Genomic DNA, 9112 nt, shown 5'->3' with positions numbered 1-9112 from the left:
TTGATCGCTTTATGGACAAGACATAATTTGCATAGCTATGTTGTTGTTAAGGGCTGTCGAGTTGGTTCCAACTCATAGTGGCCCTGTATAGGGTTTCCGAGGAGTGACTGTTGAGTTTGAACCACTGACCTTTCGGTTCAAACTGACCTTGTGGTCCAGTGCTTATCTTGCTTATCTATAACAAGAATTATTTTTGCACTTGCATATCTGTAGACAAGAATTGGGAAGCCCTGTGGCGCAGTAGGTAAGTGTTCAGCTGCTAAACTTAAGTAGTTTAAACCCACCAGTCACTCTGCAGGAGAAACACATGGCAGGCTGCCTCTGTCAAGATTTATAGCCTTGGAAGCCCTATTGGACACTTTTATTATGTCCTATAGGGTCACTGTGAGTCACACTGAACTGGACGACAATGGGCTTTGTTGGGTTTGGTTTAGACAAAAACTATTTTGCATTTTTATCAATTAGCTATCATTGAAAAGCAGAGCTGTCTAACAGACTCAAACTCATGGTGATCCAGGGTATCAGAGTAGAACTGTACTCCATAGGATTTCTGTTTTTGTACAAGAATGCTCATGGCACCTGGAGATGAAAGAGAGAAGAGGAAGGACTTGTTGGTCCAAAGTGTGGTGATATCTGGGGACACCTGAGCCCATGGACAAGGACATAAACATAGAGGGCTAGAGCTGAGAGTGAAGCATTCAGCTGATATGAAGTGAGGGGAGACGCACAAGAACACCCAAACTTGCAGATAGTACCCATTTGACCTAGCCTCGATGGTTTGATAATCAGAATTCAACTAGAGGCAGATAGAAACAGATTTAAAAATAAAATTTTTTTGGATAGAGGAAACAAGAGTAAATTGCTACAATTTGATGAACTTGACCTATACTCATGTATGTAGTAGTTCAAAACACCAACAGAGAAGGAAGGAGTCTTCACATCAAGTATCAATCCTATCCCCTCTGTATACAAGGCAGATAGGGATGGTCAACTTAGACACTGACTACCTAAAATGAGGGGGCAATAAAGGCACGAAGTGACTGGCTTACAAGTTTTCAAGAGGGAGTTTATTTAAGAGTGTGTGGGGGAAGATAGAGTCCCCACTGAATAGTTTTCGTCTTGTCTAGATGGGTCTGGTGCAAAGAAGATGAGGATAAAATTCTTATGATTCTATAGTAATTCTTATCATGACTAATTGCAACTGTCACAATTGTAAAGGTAGAAGTTTGGTAACAAAAACTGGGGAGTAGTTAATCTTACAGTCCAGAAACAGAGGACCCTAGGACCATCAAGGGAGAAGAGCATAAGCAGAATGCAGGACCTTATCCAGAGAAACAGCGACACCAGAGATGGAGGCAGAGATGGGGACATGGAGAGAGGGAGCAGCTGAGGACTCTAGATTCATGGAAAGAGAGGCAGGAGGCAGGCTTGCAGAATGTACCCTTTGGTGGTGTAAATTATTATATATGCCTGGGTGTTAAAAAAAAAAAAAAGAGCTAAAACTAATAGAGAGAAATACTGTTAATTGATGGTACATGGAGGGGATTATAATCATTGTAATGAAACAAGGTATATGATTTGTTGAATGTAAAACTGATGATCTGCCCTGTAAACTTTCACTCAATTCACAATAAAAACTTAAAAAAAAAAATGTTCATGGCAAATTCATTCATAATTGCTCCAAACTGGAAACAATCCAATGAAATTTAGCAGGAAAATGGAGAAGTTGTGGTACAGTCATATTCAGGCAGAGAAAACAGTGAACTACTGATATATACAAAAACACGGGTGAATCTTGCAGACGTTCTCTGAGCAAAAGAAGTTGTGCTTGTTTACATTCTAAAACAGACAAAACTAACCTAAGGTGAAAAAATCAGGAAGTGGTTATCTCTGGCAGGTGGAGACTGCCAGAGTCACGAAGGAAGGAAATGGTCTCTACTGTGATAGGGGAGTGGGTTATATAGCTACGTGTACTCATTTGACAAAATAGTATGACTATTATCTGTGCACTTTCATGTCAATTTCACCCAAAATATATATGTCAATTTTACAAAACAATAATTAATAGAAAATGACAATAATAATAAGAGTGTGTGTGTGGTGGGGGAAGGAGGGTTGAAGGTATTGGAAATAGAAATGAAATCAGAATGCTAATAATTATTAAAGCTAGGTAATGAGTACATGGTGGTGGTCATGTGCCGTGGAGTCGATTCCGACTCATAGCAACCCTGCATAGAGTTTCTGAGGTTGTAAATCTTTACGGGAGCAGAAAGCCTCATCTTTCTCCCATGGAACAGCTAGTAGTTTCAAACTGCTGACCTTAAGGTTCACAGCCCGATTCGTAACTACTACGCTACCAGAGCTCCTTAATGAATACTATATATATATTGAATATGCTTGAATTTTTACAGACTAAAAAGTTATTAAAAAAAAAAAAAAAAAAAAAGACTCCAGCAAAGTGGAATTGAACAAGTTATAGCTTGGAGCTGTACCCCAGCCTTGAACGGGGTTTCATTGAGTTCTGTCATCTTTCTGAACTCTGTCTTTTCATTTATAAGTATTGGTGGAAGTAGGTACTTTCTCTAGTTCACCCCTTTGTAGGTGTATTTGCTCAGATTCTTTGAAATACTCCCTTGTGATGCAAGTCTTATTGAACACTATGAAGGTGCTGTTCACTTGCTGGCAATGAGAGTAAGGGCTCAAATTTCAAGTAACCCAAAATGTTTGGCAGCTCTTCAGGAATTGTCTCTTCTTTGGAAGAATCCTCTTCTCCACCCGCTTCCAGTAGTGCTCTTATTGTGGATGTCTATTCACCCTTTGTGCAATGGTTATCTTTTAGCAGACACTAGTTCTCGGTTATGATGGGAAAGGATACAGACAGCAATGACAGGTCCTCAAGGAGACAGAGGTGCCAGGACAAAGGCAACTGTAGTCAGGGATGCAGACAGTGTCCTCTCCACTGTGGGACTTATGGAGCCAACTATGTTTGAACTCCTTATAAGAAAGGCAGTTGCTGAAAATGTCGTAAGCTTCTAGCACCATAGAAACTTCAACGACAGTCACTGTCTTCACATTAGCATACTTCACATTAGCATATTGTTTTCATACTGTAGGTCAGAACCTCTTTGAAACGTTCCCATGAAGCCTTGAGGGATGAAACCCACAGCAGTATCCAGTTTGGCGGCTACCCTGTTTTAAAGAGAGTCACTAGTTTCTTTTCCTTCAGTGGCACAGATAATGCCGTCTTAGAGTCCTGAGTTTTCTTTTTTATTATTATAATTTTATTTGTGAGTGTGTGTTGTTGATAACATACACAGCAAAACATGTACAAATTCCACAGTTTCTAGCTACCATTTAGTAACACTGATGACATTCTTCAAGTTGGTTCACCCTTCTTACCCTCCCTTCCTGAGTGTGCTTCCCTCATTAACAAAAATGCATCGTTCCCTAAGGTTTCCATCTAATGTTTCCAGTTATTGTTGTCAATTTGATCTTATATTGTTTCTAAGTGCTGTGGAGTCAATTCGGGCTCATATCGACCCTGTATAGGGTTTCCAAGACTGCAATTCTTTGTGGGAGGAGCAGAAAGTCTCATCTTTCTCCCAAAGAACAGATAATGGGCTCAAGCCGCTGAATTTGTGGTTTGTAGCCCAGTGTTTATTCTACAGAACCACCATGCTCCCCTTTATTCCATATTGTTGTTGTTAAGTGCCATCAAGTTGATTCCAACTCATAGTGACCCTGTATAGGGTATCTAAGAAGTGGTGGGTGAGTTTGAACTGCCAACCACGTGGTTAGCAGTCCAGGACTCTCTTGTTCCCACATAGATAGTGCTTAAAAGAGACTAATGCTCAAAAAAGCACTTCTTTACTAGTCAAACTATTGCTTGGTTTTCAAGAAGACTTCAAGGGATAGTTTTAGTTTAAAGATTATCTCAGAACAATTGCTTTCAAAGATTCATCCAACCTTCATGATTCCAGGAAGTCTTGTAGGCCACAAGAATTTGACATTCTGTTTGCATTTCTCCCCTTTGGGGCAGGATTCTTCTATGGAATCTTTGATCAAAATGGACACCATCCAGTTCTTCTGGTTTCATGGCAAGGAAGCAGTTGCTCATGGAGACAATTATCCGCACATTTCATTTCCTCCTCCTATTCCTGATTCTCCTTTTTCCTCTGCTGTTTCAGGTTAATAAAGACCAACTGTTGTGAATGGAATGACGACTGGCAAGATTTCAAGACCTCAAGCACTACACATCAAATTAGAAGGCAGAAGTGAGGCACTAAGTATGTTCATTAACTAGGATGGCCCCTGAAACCAGGACCCTAAGCCTCCAAACCAAGAAACGAAATCCCATGCAGTGTTTGGTTGTACGTAAACAGACCCTGCCACTACTCCTTTTTGCTGTTGTTGTTGTCATTGTAAAAATATCTATTACACAACTGTTGCCAATTCAACTTTTTACAAGTGTACAACTTACTGACAGCAATTAGAATCATCAGCTGAGTAACCCTACCCTTAATGGATGTAATGTTTCCATCACCACCAACCTGTTTCCTCTCACCTCTGTTGTTGTTAAGTGCCCTCCTAGTCAGTTGTTCCGACTCATAGGGACCCTGTATATGGTTTCCGAGGAGCGGCTGGTGGGTTCGAACCACTGATCTTAAGGTTAGCCATCCAGTGCTCATCCTACAGTCCCACACAAGGACTCCCTTTCACCCCTGATAACTACTAATAAATTTTGTTCTCTATAAATGGGCCTTTCATGTCTTTTAACATAAGTGAGGTCATACAATATTTGTCCTTTTGTAATTGACTTTATCTTATCCAGCATGTCTTCCGGCTCCATCCATATTGTAGCGTGCATCAAGACTTCATTGCTTCAACTGAGCTGTATTCCATTTTATGTATGTCTCACATACAATGTATGTCTCATACAATGCTAATTCTACAGCACCACACCTGTAAGGTATAGGGGATTGTTTTCCCCTTGCTGGTGCTGCTCCCACACAGAGCGGGTTTTTAACCACCAATTATTTTAACAATATTTAATTAGTAAAAAGGTTAGCTATAATAGTTAAAGGACTGCTGTGAATACATTTATTTGTTCTTTTCATTCTTTTGATTTTTTAGTCTCCAGATGCTAGCCACCATGGGTGTTTCTCAAACTTCCTTGCTTTCTCAATTCTCAAAAAAGTGTTTCCTAGCACATTAAGCCTTCTGTGGGTTTGTGACATTTTGGAAGGTACTTTTTCCCCCTTGCCATTGATCTAGGGGGAAGGTTGCAAGGAAGATCCATGAAGCCAGAGACATCTAAAAGCACTCCTGTTTCCAGAATTCTGTGCAGTGGCAAGTCCCCTGTCCAAGGACACATGGATCTTGGAATTCAGACAATACAGGAGGCGAATTTACAGCAGAACAGAAATCTACAGCCTGCAAAAAGTGACTAAGAACTTAAACCAACTCAAGAAGTGTTTGATTAACTGGCAAATAGACACTCAAAGCCACTATCATTGAGTCAATTCCAACTCAAGTTGTTGTTGTTAAGTGATGTCGAGTCAGTCCGACCTATAGCAACTCGACACATAGGGTTTCCAAGGAGTGGCTGATGAGCTTGAATGGCCGACTTTGCAATCCAGAGCATTAACTCGTAGTGCCAGGCTATTACAGGTTTCCAAGTCTGTAAACCTTCATGGGCACAGACAGCCTCATCTTTCTCCTGAAGATCAGCCAGTGGGTTTGAACTATCAACTCTGCAGTTAGTAATCCAGTGCTTATCCTGCAGCACCACCAGAGCTTCTTGGTACATAGATAAGTAGCAGATGATTAAGGGAAATCAGGGAAGTTCCAAGAACCTCTCTGGCCTTTCGGGGATGTTTTGTCGAATGCAAACACTGTACTCTCCCTCACATGTTCCCTCAGGGCTGTGGTCAGAATTCTGGGCCGGTGGCCTTTTTGGTCTAATCTGCGATGACATTTCAGATCTTCCTAAGAATATCTTAACCAGAAAAGGTCATGCTAGAACACCCAAAAGAGCAGGTGAGCTGTCTCAAGGGGCAGAGTAAACACAACCCCAGACTTAAGGTACAAGCTCTTCAAGCATGCCACACCAAGTACACCGCTACCTGCTAAATACAGACTTGTTTTTAGTATGCTGAAGTGAGTACTAACTATTGACTTTTGGAGGAGGTCATACTAAGGGTGATAATGTCTGTGGCGGTTGATTTCCTTTGTCCCAGATAAATAAAACCAGTTGCCATGGAACTGACCCTGACTAATGATGCTCTGTGTGTGTGACAGTAGACCTGTGCCCCTTAGGGTTTTCAATGACTGATTTTTCAGAAGACCACCAGGTCTATCTTCCAAGATACTTCTAGGTGGACTTCAACCTCCAGCCTTTAGTTAGCAGTCAAGCATATTAACTATTCACACTATGCAGGGAAGCCCCCAAATAGACAGGGTAGGAAAATTTCATCAGGATGCTCAATTGCCAAATGGACAGTCCAGAAAAGTTCTTTGAACTCAAATCATAAGACAAGAGATTCTGGCTTTGGCTAGTCCCATCCTCAATTCTCTGGTTAGATGGCGTTATCAGCTGGACTTCCAAAAATGTTCAGTCCTGGCATTCAGCATAACCTTCTCAGAGCAGAGATGGTTACAGTTCAGAGCTCAAGGAGCCCCAATGTTCTCATCCCTTTCTCCCCTTCTCCTTCCATCTTTCGTCTTCCTACTTTCTTTTTTCTCCCTGACTCTCTCTCTGACACCTTCTTGCTGTGGTATGGATGACCTCAGTGGCATCACTATGGGGGTAGAGGGATGGGAGGTATGCAAGTGATATTGTCAGAGGGGTGACACCAAATGACTGTCTATAAAATTTTTGTACAATGTTTTAGCCAAAATTTATCATTTTTATTAAACTATTCCTGCAGTTAGTTTTAACAACAAAAATTTATTTCATGAGCCTAGCTTACATGTATCAATATAGCTACAATATAACTCTATGCTAATTTGCTTTTTGAGCCTTCTTATACAGGGTTGCTATGCATTGAAACCAACTCTACAGCACCTAACAACAACAATATAATCCGGTCAGAGCTGTCATTGTTGTTGTTGTTAGGTGCCATTGAGTTGGTACCGACTCATAGCGACCCTGTGCACAACAGAACGAGACACTGCCTGGTCCTGGGACAACCTCACAAATTGTTGCCATGCTTGAGCCCATTGATGTTGCCATTTTGCCAATCCATCTTGCCGAGGGTCTTCCTCTTTTTCTCTGACCCTCCACCTTACCAAGCATCCTTCTCCAGTGACTGATCCCTCCTGACAATATGTCCAAAATATGAGAGATGAAGTTTGGCCATCCTAGCTTCCAAGGAGCACTCTGGCTGCACTTCTTCCAACACAGATATATTTGTTCTTTAGGCAGTCCATGGTACTTTCAATATTCTCCTCCAACACCATAACTCAAAAACATCAATTCTTCTACGGTCTTTCTTATTCACTGTCCAGCTTTTGCATGCAGATGAGGTTATTGAAAATACCATGACTTGGGTCAGAGCTGTCATTATTACCCAATTATAATGATTCTTCAAATCACGTGCTTTATCTCTAAGTACTTGCGGGTATTTTTGTTTGCTGCCAGTGTTTTCATAGTTGCCGATTTTGTCAAATTTTCTGGTGTTTAGCTACAATATTGTGGTGATTAATATTTGTGATAATAATCAAAAGTCAATAATTTTTTTGAGAATGATGTAGGAGTTCAAGGAAAAGAAAGAGAGAGAGAAAAAAAAAACAAAAAAAAACTTTACAAGGCTCCTGCTCAGTTACTAATAATGTAGCTAATAATGTAATCCATGTAGAAAGATTTTATAAAAGAACTTTGTTGTTGGTATTCGTATCACCTAAGGAATTTACAACGATACCACATATTACTCTATGATTTCCATGATTAAAATAGATAGATGGTTAGTAGTACTAAGGACTCTACATGCTCAGGGAAGAGTTCTGTGTGTGTTGGGGGTGTGGGGGGTGGGTGGATAGGACTCCACGAAGTCACACTGGGTGACACTCACTACCGGATGACCCTGCCAGCACTTCCTGGGTGTCTCAGGATGGAAGTTTGTGTCCGTGAGAGCGGGGCTAGCTAGCACTTTCCTTCCAGCTTTCCCTTGGGTTACCAGTAAGTACCTCCTGGTTGTGGGGACCCTCGCACTGATATGAAAGAAGACAGTGGTTTTTGGGTCTCTTGCTTTCTTGTCTGTTAGAGTCATCATTCTTACCCAAATTTGAGGCTGCAATTGGGGCCTGATTCAGTGATGGAAACCCCAAGCTTCAAGGCTGGTCTGGTGCAAAAGCGGCATGATCGCGGACAGGAAGAGGAAAGGCTGCGTGGGTGTGAAGGAAGGATTTCCTCCCTCTCTGACATTTTCTATGCCCAGGAGTTGTTGGGGTTTTATGGAGATATCTATGGAGACAGTGGGCTTTCTCAGTCACTGCCTGCCTTCTCCATAGCCCACAAATTGCGAGTCAGGGACTTTTCAACCTGAAGCAGCCGTGGGAACACAATCTAACAAACCCACCCTCAGCAGCCTTTTGTCCCTCCTGGAAACAAGTTTCTCCGGTTCATCCAAAAGCTGTCTTTTTTCATAGGTGGAGCTGGGAGCTGAGGTAGCCCATAAACGCTACAGGGAGCCCACTCATTGATCATTTGGTTTCCCATTATCATCATTTGATTTGTAGAGCTCTGCTTCCTAAAGTTTCAGACTGTGACCTTTCCTATGACGTGTCCCTAGATATGTTCAAACCACCAATCTTCTGGTTAGTAGTTAAGTGCTTAAGCATTTGTGCCAACCAGGAGTCAAAACTCGAAAGTCACATCTCCAGTCACCTGGGAGGGGATCTGGAGTCCAGAGCCACGATCCTCTTCCCTGGGCAACCCTGGTTTCAGTTCCCTGCCTCCGAATTGACTGCTTTGATATCAAAAGTGGAGGAAGTCATGCTTCTCCCTAAGCTTGAGTTCAAACTAATAATAGCACAGCTTAGAAAGGAAGGCAAGTCTCAAGCCCTGACTGACAGCAGCTAATTTAAATTACATCTTGATGGCAGAGAATGA

The sequence above is a fragment of the Chrysochloris asiatica genome, unplaced genomic scaffold, assembly GCF_000296735.1.
Source record: "Chrysochloris asiatica unplaced genomic scaffold, ChrAsi1.0 scaffold00009, whole genome shotgun sequence".
Taxonomy (NCBI): domain Eukaryota; kingdom Metazoa; phylum Chordata; class Mammalia; order Afrosoricida; family Chrysochloridae; genus Chrysochloris; species Chrysochloris asiatica.
This window is presented reverse-complemented; position numbering follows the sequence as displayed.